The sequence below is a fragment of the Calypte anna genome, chromosome 2, assembly GCF_003957555.1.
Source record: "Calypte anna isolate BGI_N300 chromosome 2, bCalAnn1_v1.p, whole genome shotgun sequence".
NCBI classification, from domain to species: domain Eukaryota; kingdom Metazoa; phylum Chordata; class Aves; order Apodiformes; family Trochilidae; genus Calypte; species Calypte anna.
In genome coordinates, this window is record NC_044245.1 from 95,091,338 (window position 1) to 95,112,606 (window position 21,269).

The 21,269-nt window shown below is 37.1% G+C and overlaps 1 protein-coding gene across 1 annotated transcript in view; it reads right to left on the bottom strand.

The window, feature by feature from the left end:
* Positions 1-21,269, bottom strand: part of DOK6 (docking protein 6) — a 243,745-nt gene that overhangs the window by 156,160 nt on the left and 66,316 nt on the right. The window lies entirely within an intron of this gene.

Below are 21,269 nucleotides of genomic sequence, written 5' to 3' on the forward strand. Positions count from 1 at the left end.
AGATCTCAAAAAAACTCTGCCCTGGAAGTGTTACAGAGATTAGCCCAAAAAAATCCACAGAAGGCATGCCAGTGCTTTAGTCTGCATTTGCTCAGAGTCAAACCAGTAACACGGCATCACAGATCAAACACAGATTTCTTAAGGGAAAGATGGTCACCCCACAAAGTTAATAATACTATGTCTAAGAAGAAATAATAAATAAAAACAAATAAAAAAAACTCCAAACCCAAACCTAAAAACTCCCCCTTCATCACTTCCACTGATAATCACCAGCCTTCCAAACCTTTTAGGAAATAAGACTGTTCTTTTACAATCATTTCCCATGGGCAGAAAAAAATTATTAGTCTGCTCAACTGATGCTATTTATTTTTATGTTTTCATCAGCTGCATAGAAATAGAAAACATCTTAATTTTCTGTGCTCTGGGGACCATCTATAGGCAAAAGTGGGTAGAAGAAAGAAAAAGAATATTGTAGCATTTCTGGTGAAATTAAACATGCAACCTGTGATACGCTATAAAGAGTACAAACATATGGGTTCAATATTAGCTAATGCAATTCCCTTTTCTCACTTGCAGTATTAAAAGTGCAGAAAGGTCAACACCAGAAAATTGTATTGCTGCCTTCCAGTGTCTGCTGAGATGGTCTCAGCTACAAAACCTGAAGCTGTAGCATAGCATAGCTGTAGCATAGCATAAAAGAGAAAATAGCATAAAAGAGAAAGACTGAGAGAACAGGGGGGAAATGCTGTGTGTTCATTAGCACAAATTCTACCAGAAGCAAGATTTGGCTTTGCAGCAATAACTAATTAATCCATCTTTTACTTGTAATGTCTGAGTGAGAGTTAAGTATAAGACTTAAAACATAGTTACAGATACAGATTTATTATATACTTATGAATAAACTCACACAACCACAGCAAGGCAGCTTCCTTGTTAAGCAATCTTTCCATGAGAAAGTCCATGGAAAACTATAGTTGCAAAATAAAAAATGTAGATTTTATGCAGAATACCCAGTAGATTTAAAACAATGATTACTCTACCTTTACTAATAGCTACTCTGAATAAGAACATACTATGAATCATGAACTGAAAAAAATTGCCTAATTCTGTATGATAAATACAGAGGCTGTCAGAGAATGGACCATCAACTTTATTGTAATTTTTTTGTATTAGAGCAGTGAAATAAGAGCAATTCTTACCTTTGTCAGGTATTGTGTTACACACCAAGAGCCCACAGAAAGTGTGTTTTCTTGACCTATTTTTTGGTAATGAAGCCATGGGGAAAATTCCAAAATTATTTTCAATAGCTTAGAATTAGAGAGTCTCATTTGGGGATGGGGCGGGGAGGGGAAACAAGAAAGAAAATATTTCTCACATAAATGAGCACTTTGATTCAATTATTCAGAGTTTGAGAGGTGTCATTTATATTTACATCATCTATACATATCAGATAATAAATACAGCAGTAGGTAAATGTCATTTTTTTGCGTGCTAATTAATATATTTTCTGTTCATACACCAATAGATGTATTGATGCATTTACATTAGAAATAGGATTCTACAATCACAGTTACATTTCAAATATCTCAGAAATCAGTCCAAGCAACTCTTTTACGTGGCCATTAAAATCTTGCCAGTATATAGACAGATCCAAGTCCAGTGCTGCAAAGCAACAATTTCTATTCATTGTCCCCTTTTGTTTTAAAGCCTGAACTTAAAATGACCCAGCTTGCATACCAACCTAAACAGAGTTAGGTATGAGCTGGGCATAGAGGAATGAGAGGAAATGTGCAAGTCCCTGAGCACTGCCTCCTCCAGTTGCAGAAAGCCATGAAATAGGCTTTCTCCACTCATCATACTATTTAAATCCAAGGAGATTTGAATTTGGCAGTTATTCTTGTTGTCCCCATGGCACTGCCACACTAGGATAGAAAAAATTACCTTCCCCAGAAATAGCAGGGAAAAAAATAATGGATTTTCCACAATCACAATACTTTTTTCAGAGGTGCTCAGTGGCTAATACACAAGCACTGTGCTTTGGAGAGCTAGCTTTTACTAGTTGTGATTTACTTTATGAGCTTTGTCCTAATTCTTGCAGCTAACATCTGCATGAATAATTTTGTATTTGACTCCAAATCACTTGTTTTAGTACATTCCTCCATTGGCTTTTGTATTTTTACCACATATTATAATCAATCTATCGGCAGGAAGAGCCACCAAGTGCAGACATAGCACTTCAATGCAGCTTTCACCAGCAAACTCTGAGGATCATGTTAGAGCAGACAGACACTGACAGTAGCTGAGGATGTTGTACCATCTTACCTTTTGATGGCAGAGTCTCTTGTTTTATTTCTCTTTAGAATTATTCAACTCTATTCTTTTCAGACAGCACATTGTGTGTAATTTCTCCTTCAGCTGCTCTACCTTTCAAACGGATAAATCCCCGATTCCTACTGTTTTCCCTCAGCTCTTCTTAAGTCTGCCCTGCAGAACTTTAAATATCTTTCAATAAACACCTTATGCGAGTTCAGTCTTGGTTTATGATGGATTTAAGTGCTAAGACTTTATAAATGAATAAAACATTACATAAATGGAGCTGACTTAAAATGGAACATCAGCCATATTTACAGGGAAATTTTTTTGCTTTCACAGAATTACACTTTTCTATTACCTCAACATAGATGATATTCCTAATATTGCAGAGGACTGGAATTCCTTTCTACTATTAACAGTGTCCATTCTTTTGTTATTAGCTTCATAGCAACTGATTTATACTACTAGTAGTTGCAATTGTCTCACAGAGAATGTTCCAGAAGATAAACTATACTGTGCAATGCCATAGTGGTATGGTTTTATTTCCATGAATCATAGGTAGCTGAAGTCTCCTATTCCTTCTATACCTATAGCAAACTTCATTCTACCACAATATTTGTTTTGGTGTGAAAGTCCTAAAAATTTTGCAGGGTTTTTTTTTTTGGTTTTTTTTTTTTTTTTTTTGATGTTTCTGTCCTTGTTTCTAAAATCTGCAGAAAAATCATTTTAAAGCAGTTTTTAATAGTACTGGAATTGAAGAGTGGAGGTTTATAGGAGTTCTCATTTTTTTCTAAACTTGGCTATTAAGAAAGTAACATCATAGTTTCAATGCTTTAAATATATTAAACTTTTCCAATCATCTCTTGTGAATGCAGATTTAGTTATCTGCATTTCAAAAGGGAGAGAGAGCAATGTTCATTCTGACACCAGCAATAGCAAGAGAACTCAGAAAAGTTCTACATGAAAATTTGCCCAGTTTCTTTTGAGATTTTTTTCCTGCTGATTGCTGACTAAAATTCACAATCAAATCACAGTGAAAAACTCAGAAAATAATACCTTTATGAGATATACCTACACAGCTGAACAGTTGAGCTGATCTTGTGGATCTTTCCAGAAGCACACCAGTATTTTTCTTATCCTATATCTATATATATATCTATATCTATATACTTTTTTCCTATCTTATATTTTCCCTGCAAAAATTATTATAATTGTCATGACAGAATTTGCACAAAGTACTCCAGATATATTTAGCTTGTCTTTCAGTGCTCTTTGATGTTTTTTCCTCGGGAAAAATTAAAAAAATAAAATAACTAACCCCCCCTGGTGATCCATAATCTAATTCAGTAGCACAATAGAATACATGCTTAATTCCTTTAAGGTCGTGAATGTTAGGCCATTATACTTGTCCCCATTCCTTATAACGACATTACACCACTTCTCTAGAGGTGCAACTCATTTCTGTCAGTGGGTGTTTGTTCTAAAAATACACCCACAATTAAACCTCTGAATGTGTGTGTGTATTCTTCTTCTCAAAAGCTTTATTGTGAGAAAAGTGCACCCTCCAAGTGAAGGCATAGATAGCAATATTTGACTAATTTACAGATATCACAATTGAAAAATCAATTTGCTCAGAGGACTTAAACAACATGCAATATTCTTAATAAAAATAAGCACTTGCAAGCTTTGCTGACTCAATTTGTTCATTTTTAAGGCATTACTATTGCTGATGTTGCCACTAGTGGTTAAAATTTCTTAAAACTGTCATAGAGACGGTGTGTGTCCTATAAAGACAGTGCTTACATTAAGATATATTTCTTTTAGTACCCCATCATTACTGCTGCAGAGGATGTCTGCAAACTGAACAGCAAAGGTTTGTGATATGATGGCTAAAACCACATTGCAGTATCATAGAATCATAGAATCATAGAATCCTAGGGGTTAGAAGGGACCTCGAAAGATCATCAAGTCCAACGCCCCCTGCCAGAGCAGGGCCACCTAGAGTACATCGTGCAGGAACGTGTCCAAGCGGGTTTTGAATGTCTCCAGTGAAGGAGACTCCACGACCCCCCTGGGCAGCCTGTTCCAGGGCTCTGTCACCCTTACAGTAAAAAAATTTTTTCGAATATTCAACTTGAACCTCCTGTGCTCCAATTTACACCCATTACCCCTTGTCCTATCACTGGTCATCACTGAGAAAAGCCTAACTCCATCTCCCTGACACTCACTCCTTACATATTTGAAAACATTGATGAGGTCACCCCTCAGTCTCCTTTTCTCCAAACTAAAGAGACCCAGCTCCCTCAGCCTTTCCTCATAAGGGAGATGTTCCACTCCCTTAATCATCTTAGTAGCTCTGCGCTGGACTCTTTCAAGCACTTCCCTGTCCTTCTTGAACTGAGGGGCCCAGAACTGGACACAATACTCCAGGTGCGGCCTCACCAATGCAGAATAGAGGGGGAGGAGAACCTCTCTTGACCTACTAACCACACCCTTTCTAATACACCCCAGGATGCCATTGGCCTTCTTGGCCACAAGGGCACATTGCTGGCTCATGGTCATCCTCTTGTCTACCAGGACCCCCAGGTCTCTTTCACCTACACTGCTCTCCAGCAGGTCAGCCCCCAACCTATACTGGGACATTGTGTTGTTCTTCCCCAAATGCAAAACTCTACACTTCCCCTTGTTGAACTTCATCATGTTTCTCTCTGCCCAACTCTCCAGCCTGTCTAAGTCTCTCTGAATGGCAGCACGGCCTTCCGGTGTGTCAGCCACTCCTCCCAGCTTAGTGTCATCAGCAAACTTGCTGAGGGTACACTCTATACCCTCATCCAAGTCGTTGATGAAGATATTGAACAACACTGGTCCCAGTACCGACCCCTGAGGGACTCCACTAGTCACACACCTCCAACCAGATTCTGCCCCATTGACTACAACTCTCTAACTCCTTCCTTTCAACCAGTTCCTGATCCACCTCACTAGCTGATCACCAAACCCATACTTGGTCAACTTATCTACAAGTAGGAGCCAACAGTCCCACTCATGGGTGTTGGACTTGCTGACCTCTGTGATCCTCTGACTTCACGACTACAACTTTAAATGCTCACATTTTCTACTAGAGACACGTTTAGTTTTATTCTTCTCTGCAAAGATATCTGGAAAAACAGCCTGGGGAGCTTTTTTGCTAAAGATACAGCATTTTTGTTCTTCTCACATTTGCAGTTAATTCTCTTTAACACAGGACTTCAGTGAGTAAAATAGGACCACAAAGCCTAGAAGATGTTGTGCTGCTTGTAGACCCTAGAAAAGGGGCTCTCAATCAAGGTAAGCAGTTGAAAAATATTAAAGCAGTCTTCTACTAAATTTTTCTTCTGAAACTGTATAAAGCATTAATACAGTATGCTTTTCCTAAGCCAGCCTTAGCCTTCTCTTCCCACTGTCCCCTTTCCATTCTTTTATTGCTACCTTTTCAGCAACAAAACTCTGTCCCTTCCTGGGACAAGTAACTTAGCAGCTCTTTCCCTTGTAAGACTGCAAAAATTTATAAAATTCAACTTTCTCCCTTCCACATAAAGGACTTACTAAAAGCTTAGGCATTGCTAACTCTAGAGAAAACAAACAGCAAAAGTGAATGAACTAAAGTAAGGATCTTTTAAAAATTACTGTGGCCCACTATATAGCTGTAAAATTCGATTAAAATGTCTGTGGATTAAGGTTCAGTAATGTGTAAAGAAAAGTTTAATGTTGCTTTGTCTAGAATAAGGATATGTAATTCCTTTTTCTTAATCCACAGTTTAAGCCTCTGAATCGCATAATTCCCTGACCTCATCTCTTCAGTCTAAACACAGCACAGTCCAAAACATGCATGCAGAAGTCAAGCTCTGAACAGAAGTTGAATAGAAATTCGATTTCAAGCACTGAAATGGTAGTTTTCATTCTTCTAAAAGTATGAAGGGAAAGAAATAACTCCGTATCTGTGATCACAGTTTTAAATGCTACTAAAAATATGTGTGCTTTTACTTTCCACCATAAAATGTACTCCGTTCACACATTTTTGAAGTTTTTGATCACATCATCAAGACACTTCTATCTGGATTAGTTTAAAACTTCTATCTTTTCTCAGTCTAGAATAAATTGTATCCTGGCTCATATTAAATAAGTTAAATATATGTAAATATGGTACATTTTAACAAAGAAATAATATATGGACAACATACAGGGGTTTAATTCTTTTTTCTCTAGTGACATTTTTCTCCTTTTTCCATGTTAGATGTTAAGAGGAGCACTGAACAAAGCACAAAGTTTTTACAGCCCTGCTACTACAGTAGCAGTGGTTTTAATGACATGATCCATCCTGAAGGTTACACCACAACCTAGAGAAGCTGCAGGTTCAAATCAACTCCTTACTATCCATTTCATAAAGGTACTTCTTGAAAACTAGAATGTGAGATTTCATTTATCCTGAAACATTGCTCCGTTGCATTTCTAAAATTTTCATAACCAGTCCAGAGTATTAAGTGTCACAACACTACGAGTGGTGTGACTCCAGGGATGTAAATCATTGCTTGAACAGAAAATAATTTTTTTCTAAGCATTTCAGAAAACTAATTTCCTGAATGTCACCTGCAATTAATGATAGCTGAATGAGTAAGGTAAAAACTTTTGTGTGGGGAAGACACCACGGCTGAATAACTAGATTTTGATTCTTTTCATTTTTCATCTAAACAACCACAAGTACTGATGAATGCAATCATAGTAAGTTGCATCAAGCTATTGACAGGTTGTCAGATGCACTAGAAGTGATAAAAAGTTAAAAAAAAAAAATTAAAAATCCTGAGTTTAATTCCTGATAACAGATTCCTTTAGGAAAACATGAGAGTGGTAAATATATAAATAGAGACTGGCCTTCTTTTCATGTTACCTTTAATTTATATGCATTCCTCACACCCCAGGGAAACAACTTTTCTCAACTGAATACAAACTGGATTAAATAATTTGATTTCTGAGAATTAGAAGGAAATGAGAACTAAATTTTTAACTTGTGTTACTGAAGTACCATTTTTCAGATAGAATTAAAAAAATAAAATTTAATCTCTGGAGAAGACTCCCAGATGGTCAGAGTCTGAGAACAGGGAAATTTTGCCAGTGGAAACGACAGCTTTACCTCAGTGTTTTAAAAGCTGGTATTTCAGTTGTCTTGTTTATGGGCAAGAAATTCACCTCCGGACCTGAAATTTTGTGTCCATTCAAGCAGCAATGACTAAAATATGGAAGAGAAATAGATGTCTGAGTAAGTGCACTGATGACCTTGTGTGATGGTCAGCTACCCACTGTCCTTGGAGGCAGCTGCATCTGGGCTTATGGCTGAAGGCCAGGATGTCCACAAAAAATGAGCTACCCCAGGAACAATCAATAGATCATGATAATCATTCAGGAAAGCTCAGAGGAGAATTATGACTCATAGACAAATTTTGTATTAGAAGAAGCTCTTGTGGCTACAGTGGGCAACCCCTAAAATCATTAATCTCATACATGAATGATCCTGTTCACACCCACAGGACTGATATTTCCTGCATTGCAGCAAAACAAATAGAGAGTAACAGTCGTAAAAATCACCATTTCTCTTCCCTCCTGTATTGTTTTATATAATACTGCCCTCACCTCAATAATTTCTTCACTTAATCCTTCCAAACCAAGCAAAAGAAATGTCTGACAGAACCCCTCCCCCTGCATAAACACACACAGATACCCAACCAGAAGCTTCAAAGGAGATAATTGTTGATAGTTTCTTCCTCCATGGCTTTGCTGATTTCTTGATTTTAGTGAGGAGAACTTGCACTTACAGCTTAATGGAGAACAATGATCCAGTTTTATGGGAACTGAAAAAGGAAGACAACAGGGAACTTGTGCAAGCTCTGCTGTTATATGAGCGGCCTGTTTCCTGGGCTGAAATAGTTCTATCTCCTGGCACTTCGAATCAGAACCTGAAACTCTCAAAATTTAGACAAGTGCTTAACTGATCATCCATAGAAAACAAAACAAAAAAACCAAAAAAACCCAAACAAAAAACAACAAAAACAAACAAACACACATACAAAACCCCCCATCAAAACCAAACACAAAACCCCTTAGATGTTCTGAGGTATTAAAAGCATCTATATCAACTCATAATCACTAGTGTATTTTTATTTTTTTCCTTATATAGAGTAGTATAGATAGTATAGATAAAGTAGTCTAGAGTTTGTCCCTCATTTTTCTCATTGCACTGTATCCAGCACTGAAGCATAAATGCTGAACTGGTAGTATCACAGCTATTTCTATAGCAACATAGCAATTTCCCAAGCATCCTCATGCCTCTGCTGTCACTGAAAGCTCAAAGAAAAGCAAAGCTGAGGGAATGTTTGTCAAAACACAGAGCTAGTTTCAAGTACCCTCTTAAAGTAGAACTGTCTCTACACCTTCAGCTACAATACTGTCACAAATACTTAAAAAACTCCAAGTATTTGGATGTTTGTGGGTTTTAGTTTTGGTATTTTCATTTGTTTGTTTGTTTGGGGTTTTGTTTTGTTTTAAAATCAATCTTAATGTATAAATTCTTTCTGAATCAGTGAATGGATGACTACTTCAAAATAGATGCTTAAGTTTTTTTTTCATTCCCATATAATTTGTATCACAACACAGATTATCTAAATAAGAGGTGACCTCTCCACTACTTTCCAGCAGTAGCACTCAATTTAACCCTGACAGGATACAAGAATACAACATACCCAAGGTTTCAAGCAGCAACTTGATTTTAAATTTCTTTGTCTGATACTGACCTTCATTATTTACTGAGCAACACTAATAGCAAACTGATATTCATAATAGCATAGGTTTCATTGTTAGCAAACAAAAAAGCTCTGTAAAAAAGCTATCACATTAACAAGACAATAATTGATGAAGATATCAGTAAAATTAAAACGAACAAAAGCCTCCTTAATACCACCCTGTTTAGCATGAGATCTGAACGCTGATGAAATTTTAAAATGGCATGTTTTTCCAGGAATGTCCCATAGAGTACATTTCTCAGAAGAAATCTTACAGATAAATAAATAAATAATTTTTTTTTAAAAGTACAAATTGTTATGCCTTCAGTATAGTCAAGACAATTAATTGCTGTGCTCTTATCAGTGCATTTCAAATATATTATACATGGATACGCTGCCTGCACCAAAGCAGCCCCATAAGGGAAAGTAAAAGGAGGAAAGATTAATAACAAATTGAACACATGCTCTAGCTTTCACAGACTCATCTGCCTTTCACAGAATGCTCTGAAACAAACCACCATACTTTCCTTCTTCCCAACTCACATCTTCACCATTCCAGCCCACCTACACACCTACCCAAGATCCAGTACAGATTTTTTTCCTCAAATCCTACAATGCTTTCAGGGATTCACAGCAAAAACAGTCAAGTCCTGATAGACTTTTACAAGAATCAAATGCTTCCAGTGGCACTCAGCTCATCTTAAACCAGACACCATCTCATGCCTAGAGGATTTCACACACTCCTGTGACTAAAAGAAAGCTCTGCATGCAAGGGTGGGCCTAAAACTGAATTAGATATCTCTGTCAGTCAGAAGAGGGGTAAAGAACAACATGCATAATTTTTCAATACTGTGTACCACACAAACCCCTGTTTTGATTCATAGTGCCTGATACCTTAAAAGAGAAATGGCTAGCTGCATGGAGAAAAAGAGATCTGATATGACAGCTGAAAAAGTTTTGTGACGCAGGAGGATCATGATTTGCAATTTCACACCCCACAAGGTGGGTCACTGTCCCATTTCACAAAGTGAGCACTGCTTCCCAGATGTGGGGGACAAACTAAATATCACGTCCCACAGAGTGGTTACAGCATTAAGTCCCACAGAGTGGGCACGGGTGGAGTTCCACAGAATGTGGATTGACCCAGGGAGATTTGGACTGGACCCCCTTGCCTTCTAAACTCCTTCAGAGAGGAGCCTGGGTACAGCTGGGCCCAATCCTCCTCCTCCCTCTAATTAATCTCTTTTAACAACCCATTCAGCAAGATTAAGTTTGGGAGTTCTCTGCGTGGTACTCAGGAGTAAGATTATTACCCAGGATGTTTGTATAAAAACACTGCTTTACTTAAAAGTAAGACTATAAAGCATGTCAGATTACAACTAGCGGAATTATAAATGATGGTACTTTAAAAGCAATGGATTACAATTTAGCAAAACTTAAGGAAATTGTCAAAACAGGTTACAACCAACAAAACTTAACAAAGCAATAGGTTGTAAAACTTAAAGTTGGAAAAGATGTTAGCCTTGTGTGCCAAGATAAGGTTAGAAACAGAGAGACATCCATAGAAACAGAGAGAGAGAGAGACATAAAGAAGAGATAAGAAAGATATCACCACCCTTGGATCCAGTGATGATCTTGGTAGGAAGCTGTGGTCCTTGGATGGTGGGCACGCATCCAGCATTTTGAGTGTGCCTCTTTTATGCCACCTGACCCCACCTTCTCAGGGGAGGCTTTGGCATATCTTGTGAAGCCAGGTGTTCACTTGGGCCCCTTCGGTTGGGATGTTCTTAATTTATCAAGGACACGTCTAGAAGAGGTGTGAGCTGTGGGACTAATCTACTCCATTTACCTTTCTACCCACTTATCTGCTCACCCTCCTGTTTCCTCCACTTTGTGCTCAGCATTATGACTTTCTTCAATCCCATTACTTTTGTACTTAAGGTATTCATTCAGTCCCACGCTTCAGTCATGCATTCAAGGTTCAAACTGTCCCAGTTCACCTCCACTCTCCCACTGGCTTTTTCTAGAAAAGCAATGAGTAACTGTCCCCAGCTTCTGCCTTGAAATCCCCAGATTCCAGAACCTCCCTCCTATCAGACTGATAAACTCAACAAACTATCTTTTATTCATATACTCAGTGCAGTGAACCATGTAAAAAGCTAAGTATTTCCCTAAGAGACAACAGCAATAATGTAACACTGTCTGAAGACAAATGTTTCCAACTGTTGGGCTGTAAACCTGTAATCTCTAAACTTACCTGTTTAGTCTCACTTTTACAACATGGTAACACTAAAGCTTTTTACTTGCTTGCTTTTAGAAAAATACTTTTCACAGGAGGGCATCTAGGAAGTACTGCTGCTGCTGGGTACCTTAGGAGTATGAAAGAGGAGCATAATAGTTCATCTCCCTCTCAGATCTCAATACAGAGGATTGATTAGGATAATCTCACTAATATGAGTTTTCTCCTTCGTTGCCTATCAATTATTTCAGTAATTTCTGCACCAGCTAAAATACCCTGTGTTTGGAAAGTGTACCGAGCTTCCAAGAGTACTTTTGAGAAAACAATTTTTAAAAAAAAGCTGAATAGCTGCCTTAGAAAAGAGTATGCAGAAGCTTAGGGAACAGAAAAATAAAATAAAAGTTTCCAGTGGTACTAATACAGACACCACAGCTGCTGCCACTTCCCTCATTACCACTATAGATGCTTGCAAACCAATCAATACACAAGAGTGAAGCCATACCTGTCATGGTCTAAATCTATTATTCTGTGATTGTCCATTTTTTTCATGATACTATAAACCAGCTCTTTGCAAAACAAATGTCATACAACTTCTGGCCCTTTTTTTTTTTTTTTTTTCCTTTTTTTTCCCCTTCTTTTTTTTTTTTTTTTTTTTTTTTTTTTTGTTTGTTTTATTTTACTGTAAGGAGTGGAATTGAATTTGCCCTGCCATCATTTTACATTCTCTACCTGTCCAACACATAGGACAAGGCATGATTTCCTTTCCTGTTTCATAGATTTGATGTTGCTATAGCACCAGATTTAATTTTCTATTTTAGATGTGCAACACTGGGAACTATAAATATAGGAAACAGCAGTAAAATCTTCACACATTTAGCTTTGGTTTTGACTCAAAATTATATGAAGAGACAAATAGTGGAATTAAGAAGAAATATTTCAGGTACTATAGATGTAATTCTAAATATTTATTGTTCCTCTTTTTTTATTTTAGTCAAGGCATAGGCCCCTGATTTGATATCTCTGGTGACCCAACAGCCCACGAAGAAAGTCAATATAATGTTGTGAGAGTAAGATTACTTCACGCAAAATGATTCTCACTGTTCATTTTTCTAAAGAGCGAAATCATTAAAAGTGCAGCATAATGCTCTGTAATTATAATCTGTCATTTCCCCTGTTAAAAATACATTCTAATTGCTTTAAGTGAAAACACATCATTATAACTTCCCTTGAAAGGGGAACCAATAAATAGATTAGTAAAATCCTAGTCAGTACATTAAATCATGTTTATTCATTCAGCTGAGCCTGGAACATGTGAAGTACATCTTCTTATGGAAAGACACAATTAGGGAGAACGGCTGGTTCATGGGATTAACCAAGGGATTTTGAGTTTTCCACATCTAGTTTGGTGGTGTGAATCCTTCCCAGCTTCGTGTTGACTGAAGCTTATTACCATCTGCTGCCTGCTCAGTGTCCTACATAAAATGAATTGGTTGCCTTTGCCCAATTCCTAACTCACAGGTGTCCAGTATCACAGCAGCTCACAGAAATTAGAACACCTTTAAGCAGTGTCAGCAAAGATACAGAGGATTTTAAAGGTATAACAAAGATCCTTATGTAATTTGGTATCAGCAGTCAACCAATGCCACACTTTGGGAAGAGACAGGATGGTGGAATGGGTTTTATCTCCATTCTTTACTGTGCTTCTGCCAAATCACTGAATACAGATGATTACATCATTGCATAAAAATTAAAATGTCAAATTTCACTTGATTTTAAAAGCTCAAGGAATTTACCAGGCAATTACTTTTAACCTCTGAAAGCTTTGTTTTTTCTCATTTTAAAGGGGGTTTTTAAAAGTTAAAATACTGTTATTGTAATCAGCACAGCTGTATTCAGAGTCTCAGAGAACTGTTTTGGTGTGTACAATGAATTATTACAGTTTCTGTGACCCCCAGAGCAGCTGTGTAGGCAACCACTTACTGTAAGCAGGAGGAGAGTAAGGAAGATACTTACAGATTAAATATCCAGGTTCCTCATTATTAACCTCTAGGTGAACAAGCTTGCTTCCTTTGGTCACCTCAGTAATCTCAGACACATCTTTGTTTTGTGAAATAAGCAATAACTCATACAAACAGCAAACTGAAAATGCAGCAGATTAATTGCCTTGTAAAAGCAGTGTGCTAATGTCTCTGAATTATAGTAATATTAAGTGTGAAATTAAAAGGGAAGTGGGAATTCGCCATGTAGCTGGCTCTCTAGCAATGAGTCCCTAGTTAAGGTAGTTATTAGCAACCACAGGCAATATGCTGGGTGCTGTAAAAGCTTTTCAGGAAATTTGGCCTGGTGAAAATGCCTGTATTTCAATGTTTGCTTTAGTTGCAGAAGAGACAAAAACTTGAGGTTTTTTAAGTTTTGAAGTATATAACTGGAAATCTCTCACTTTCCAGACATACAGAATTAATTCCCAGTGGCAATAGACTGCCTCTGCCTGATTTAAGCTGCATTTCAAACTGCTATCTTTTTCCCCACAGGCCAGAATCTCACATTGCCCATGATGCAACTGCCATGATAACATCCACACACAGGTCAAACTAAACTGGGTATTGCAGGGGATGAACTTTGGTGAGGAAGCCCGGGAAATGGAAAATACAGATTAAATATTTATTTTCATGTTTAGTAAAGGCAAAATAAAAGTTTTGTTTTAAATACTTAAGTCAAAATTGTAAATTAGAAATATCAATTTCAATTTTTAATTTACAGCTATTATCTAATTTCTTATAAAAAATATTCCCATATGAATTCTATTTCTTTAAAAGGAGTTCTATAAAGAAAAAAAAAACAAACCCAAAACCCAAAACCAAACAAAAAAACCAAACCAATCAAACAAAAATAACCCAGCCAGACTTGGAACTTCAATATTTTTTTTTTAATAATAAATTTGAGGGGATTTTTGAGTTTTTATATGGTTTTTTTAAACATTCAAACCGTTCAGTAATTCCTTTGGCCTCTTGTATAAGGATGCCCCTTTTTTGTTATGATCTGAATTTAAAGCAGTGGAAAACTTTACAATAATTCCAGAAGAGCATGATCACGGCCTTATTGTTTGCAGGCAAGATATACAGTCTAAGAGTTTTAATCCACAGAAGTTGTGAGTTTCCTTTCTTTAAGATGAAAGATAGTCATCTAGCTACAGCTTTAATGGGAATTATCTTGTTTATGAAACCCATGACACTCTTTGGATAATAAATGACAACTATTAGGACTCTTCTTTCTCATAATACAGAACACAAGTATCTGTAGTGAAACCTGAAATTCGTGGATTTTGACAGCAAAAATGCCACTATGATAAATTCTGTGACAAACCCAGCCTACAAACTGGTAGTGGGTTTCATATGTATTTTGTATATTTCATTCAAAAATAATAACAAAAATATGCATAACATATAAGGATGTACATATTTAGACAAGAGAACAGAACAAAACAGCTGCTGATTTCCTGTATCTGAAATGAGTTATTCTAACCTATGAAATGCAGTTGCAGATGAAACAAAAATATTGAGTGTTTATTCACAATAGACAAGCCTTAGGAAAGAGTACATAGAATTTATCATGCATTGAGCACAGTTTTTAAAGCAACAACAAAAAATCACCCAAATATAAAGGGAAGGAAAACGAAGGAAAAATGACTGTGTAAATTGTAGCGGCTTTTAGTTAGATACCCAGTCAAAATGAAAAGTAGAGATGGCAACCTGCTTACTTTAGCAATTTGATTTACTGTGATCTGGAATAGCTCTGCATATTTTTACATGTCACCTTTACAGCAGAAAGGTTATCTCAGCAACAGCATTTTGCATTCACAGACACTCTTTCTCCTGCTATGACTGAACTCTGGGCTTCCTCCATGCATTTTTCTGCTTCCCTTTGACACGTTATCAAGGTTAGTAACATATTAAAGATCAAGTTAATAATGTTGAATGGTTTCAATAGCTGGAAAAGCACCTGTATTTCCTCCTTCACTTCAGAGAATGGAAATTCTGTAGCTGTAGCATCAGTATCATCCCTCAGTCCATCTAGCTACCTCATCTCCCTCATATACATACATTTGCATGCAGAATCTCTTGACAGACATGAGCAGGTTCCATTTAGCTTCAGTGAGATTGACTGCAAGAGGCAGATATAGCTGTATAAATATCCGCTGATTCAAACTTTCACCTAAGATGCAAGAAATGCCATGACTGAAATAATTCATGCTTCAACTTGCTATAATTGCAGGGCACAATCCAGCTCTCTGCAGAAAGCTTTCACTCTGTTACATCCCACCCATCCATCTCACTTTGACAAGGAACTTGGGATGTAAGTCATTGCACAAACTACACTTCTTCATAGGACAGAATTCCACTCATGGTCTGAAGAAGCTTATGCCTTTGTAAAAATTACTTAACAAGCTTTTTAGCCCAGTAATTATATCTTTCTTAAAAAAAAAACCCAACCAAAAAACCCAACAATGTATAAAAGACACTCATTCATACTACTAATACAAATCCTGCATAACTGAAAGATAAATGTTTGCTCTGTTTGTTGAATATTATATTATAAATTGAATTCCATTGGGGAAGGTTTAATTACATGTTTGTTTTAAGTTTACGCATACTCATAAGACAAAACTGAAGTGTTATAATTAAGACAAAATACTGTCATGATTAAGAAAAAAAATTTAATTGTTGGTGAATATTCAAATATTGCTATTAACGTGGTAGTTTTGAATGAAGATGTGAAATGAAAAAATATCTTTGATATGACAGAATTATGCAGTGGGTTTGACTAATATCACTGCACAGACTTCATTCTTAGAATGCAGATGATGATACACTTTGAGAGAAACTGAACGCCAAACAATTTGAATATAAAATTCAAATTTACATCAAGTTCTAACATACTTTTACCTGAATTTTTGCCTGTATTTTGGAAAAACAAAGAATTCTAGAAAAACTGCAAAGAATTCACTAGCACTGCACTATGGCATTCAGGTTTTAGTTAATATTCACTATGATAAAAAGAAAACAATTATGAAGAACTTTCAGATTCCAAATGGTTTGGTTTTTTTTATAAACCTTGTGATGTACATTAATATTCTGACAGCTCTGAATATCAAACAGGCATATCCATCCTAAGTTGTAAGAAAATTGTGTGCAAGTCAACATAAGTAGGTTGGAATAGGTGTCTCAGCTTTCTCTTAAAGCAATTGAGTCTGGCTTGTGCAAAACAAGTTTCAAATAGAAAAATTACATTCTACATTGTAAGAGGCCACTGGCTTGCTGTTTGCTTTGTGATTAAATGGCATAGGCAGCACTATAATGAGGCAGTCTATCAAAGTCTTCTACCTGGTTGTTTACACTCCATGAGACTGTATAAATGAAGGTTTTTAAAGTTTTCATTAAGTCCTTGGCTGCTGTGTATGCACAAACACAAAGCCAATTATTTTAAAGATACACAGGCTTTATCTTTCTTGATAGCATTACTGCTGCTGCTTATGCTTCACTGAACAATACAAATAGGGATAAAATTCCTGCCATTTGAGTAGTTTGTTACAATTATCCTACTTATACACAAAATGTGTTCTAATATGTAGGCATCAACACCTTAATTTAAATTTTAAATTGCAATATTAATTCTGGGGGGAGAGGGATGGTTTAATGAAATTAAATATATATTTTAAATAAAAATAACTAACTGGATGAGTATGTACATTCTCATATACTATTTCCCTTCTCTAAAGCATTTCAGTTCAGAGGAAAAAAAAAATCTTTCCTTTAATGGAACAAAAGAGTACACAATAGACCAATACATAAACATTTCTTCAGCTACCCTCACATCCCCCTTGTGTCTTATTCTATTATTGTTTCCTCTATCTGTAGCATAGCTTTGTCTCTTTTTTTCTATTTCAGACCCCAATCATGTAAAAACTTCCACAAACACAAACTCATGTTTTGAGTTGATTTCAGAAAACTATTGCAATATATGCTAAGGTATTGTTGTGGCTTGAGCCAGGACAAAACCGATTTTCTTGTTAGTAATTTTGCTTTTCAGTTAAGTCTCTCCTAAGTAACTGCACCTGCTGCACCATAGTGGTTTCATCTGTATTTGTACCTATTTTGTATATATTAGTACAGATTTAATTATTTTATTTTTCTTCATTATTCTTTCATTAAGGCTGTGTAGATTAGTTTCCAACCTTTAAGTCTCCCTTATTCTCTTTCCTTTTCATTTTAGGTAGAAAGAAAGGGGTTAATAGAGAGCATCTGGCATTTGTTTAATTGTCAGCCCAGTGTTAAACTGTGACAACTGCTTTCTGAGATGACAAGGAAAAAAGAGCCCTGAATTCCAAGAGTGCAAAGAAAAGTGACTCAGATCTCCATATTTTCTTCAGATGAAGGTATCCATCCTGAATCCCAAGTCCTCCTTTTTAATTTTTACATTCTTTCAAGTGTTTAGTATACAGTCACATTTTTTTTCTCAAAAAGTGAACAAGGCCTTACAACCTAAAGGCGACATTTTTTAGAATAATCACAAATGCTTTTGCAGATATAAAAAAGAGTAAAATACTGCCCCATGTATTCCAGGGGACTTATCTTAAAGAACACAGCAACATAAATATATTTAACTGTAGCAATACTTTGCTATGGATCAAGCAGACACTTCGTTAGTAAAGTTGGATAGTCCAAAAGCCAGAAGGCTCAGTTCAATCACTCTGAGTTTTTAGAAGAACAGCTCAATGGAAGTAAGCTCATAAGTCTTCAGGAACTGCAGATATCATCAGTGAAATATGTAAAATATTTTTTAGCAATAGTGCTATTGTTCAACAGAAATAACCTCCCTCCCAATCACTAACATCTGTTACACTTGAAAATGAATGCATAATACCCTCATTTAGAGAAAATAAGAGTATCTATCCAAGCCTTAGATTTATTGTTTCTAACTTTACCTGAGACATTGAATTTGCATTAATTTCACATGCTACAAATTAAGACCTTTTCTTAGGAAGCCACAAAATTTTTCCTCAACCCATATATAATTCATTCATCTTAGAGGATGAGAGTAGCAACAAATTTGCCTGAGAAAGAAAGATTTATCTGAAATGTACAGGGTTTTTTTTTCAGTTTAAATCAAGATAAGAAGTTTGAAAACTGATGTAAGCACATAGCTCATGTCATTAATGTCCTTCTGTCAGAAAACATGTCACCAAGCAATGAAGTTGTATTTCAATGTATTGTAATGTACTGTAATGTATTGAAATGAAGCAACAATGTGCATGACTGCATAGACTGGTATTAAACAGTATAAAACAGGGCGAAAATAACTTACATAAGCCAAAACACAAAGGCAATTTAAGTATAACTGTCTATATTAACCTAAATTTTTAACACATACTTGGATTTTCAGAAGATTTTTATGCTGGCTCTTAAGGAAGAAATGCAACCTTGACTTAAGGAATATAATGGTAAGGATAAATAGTTGAGTAAAAGAGGGGAAACAGATGGAACCACATGTTCTGTCCTTGCAATGGAGGAGAGTCAGCAGCAAAGCCCTACAAAAGCCTTTATTGGGTCTGATGCTGCTCACCATACCACTTAGGGGCTTCATAAGAGGGCAAGCAGTGAAGTAACTGGTGATGATAGGCTGGTGCTGGTGGTAACTGGGATGAGGGTAGGCTCTGAGGATGCCAACCAGGCACTTCTGATCATCAAGGCACTGAAATGGTCAGGCAAAACAAAAATGCTGGAAGTGCTGCAACAGTAGTAACAGGCTGAAATTCAGCACAGCATCATCAGTTAACACAAGTCAGGGAACCAGGTCCCTCTGTTTAAGGAAATGAGGGACTTTAAGCCTCAGCGTCAGTATAGAGAGGTCCCTAAAACAATCAGCTCAGTACTCAGTAGCTGTCTGAACGGCAATTGAAGTGCTAGGAAAGATTAGGAAAGCAACAAAGCAAATCAGAATGCATTTTTATGCCACTATGATCATGCTTCACCTAAATCTGAGCTCATCCCATCTTTCATCAGATTTTCTTGTTTAGAAAGGACAGGAAAGGCAAAATAGGAGGGGGTGTCTCTCTCTACATCAACGCTCAGATGGAGTCCATAGAGCTCCGCCTGGGGATGGATTAGGAGCTGACAGAGATCCTATGGGTTAGGCTTAAAGAGAAGTCAGGGGCAAGTGATATCATAGTGCAGTCTGCTACAGGTCATCCAACAGAGTTGACCAAGTGGATAAGGCCCTCTTTGAAGGTGCTGCTTCACACTTTTAAGCCATGGTCCTCGTGGGAGACTTTAAACACCCCTACATCTGCTGAAGAGAAAACATAGCAAAGCACCAGCACTCCAGGAAAATTCTTGAGTGCATTGATGACAACTTCCATCTCCAAATGGTAAGAGGAACCAACCAGAAAAGGAGCTTAGCCAGACCTTATTCTCACCAAAAGAGACAGGCTAGTGAGCAATGTGAAAACTAATGGGAGACAAGGCTGCAATGACCACAACAGTGTAGAATTCATGATCCTTGGTGCAGTAAGAAAAGTGCAAAGTTGATCACTTGATATTAAAAGGGCAGACTTTAGTCTCTTCTAGCATCTGCTTAGTAAGATAGAATGGGACAAAGCTCTGGATGGGAAGGGAGCCCAGGAAGGCTGATCCATACTCAAGGATCACCTCCTGCATGCCCAGAATCAATGTATCCCAATGAAGAGGAAGGCAGGCAGGAATGCCAGGAGGCCAGCATGGATAAGCAAGGAACTCATGGACACACTTAGGGATAAAAAAAACTCTACAGAGGATGGAAGCAAGGACAGATACCCTGAGAGAAGTACAGAGCCAATCTATAACTATGATTCATTCTTCTCCAAGAGGGAGAATAGGAAGAGTCAGAGGTGGAAATATACCAAAGGTTTTAAACAGCTCCTGCAGAGGAGCAACAAAGCCTCTTCAGCCTGGAGAATGGATGGTGTGGCCGGGAAAGTAGGTGACTAAAGTACAGATCTCTGAGATCAAAAGGAAAGAGCTGTGAAAGAGCTGAGGGCAAACTATTTACCAACTCTCCCAGGAGAGGAGCTGAGGGTAGGAGATGAAGACAGCAAATTCCCAATTCAAACCAGTTGCAGGAGGTAGCTTGTCTGGCAGCGGGTAGGAAGTCACAGCAATACTTTTGGCAGAGAGCATTGTGGTCGCAAAAAAGTCAGCCACAGACTTAAGGGACAGGCACTGAGGGAGGGATTTGTATAGTTACTAAGAAGAGAAATTATGAAAGACTCAGAAAAGCTCAGGAGTGAGGAGAAGGTTGGGACATCAGTTGTGAAAAATATTGTATCCGCTTGTTTTCATTTTAGTGTTCACTGCGTGTCAGCTTATGGGAACTGATGGAGAAAAATGATTGAGCTAGATGCACTTTTCATTCTTAGAACCCATAACGTAGCTTACGTCCACGAATTGGATCAATATCCAAGCAGTCACATCTCTGCTCTTGGTGAGAGTCTTAAAGGGACACTAAACCAAAATGAAAACTTCAAGCTCGCTGTCTACTCTTGCCATAACTCTTGGCAAAAATGGTGACTGACTTTTCTGTCAAATAATGATTGAAAAGTAACAACATCCCTTTTTCTATATTCATTTATCTTTTCTTCAAACATCTTCTTCAATTCTTCTGCAAAATTTGACAAGACAAGAAGGCAAAAACATGGAAGAGACAGAATCTGAATACAGATGTTTAGCTCTGCACTGAGTAGCCTGGATTTTTAACGCTTCTGAAGAGCACCATCATGCATCCTGTGCACTCCCAGCTGAAAGACAGGGATAACCCCAAAGCACTTTCCTGTAAGTAAATGGCTTTTAAAACTGTTACTTCAAACATCAAAACCAAAA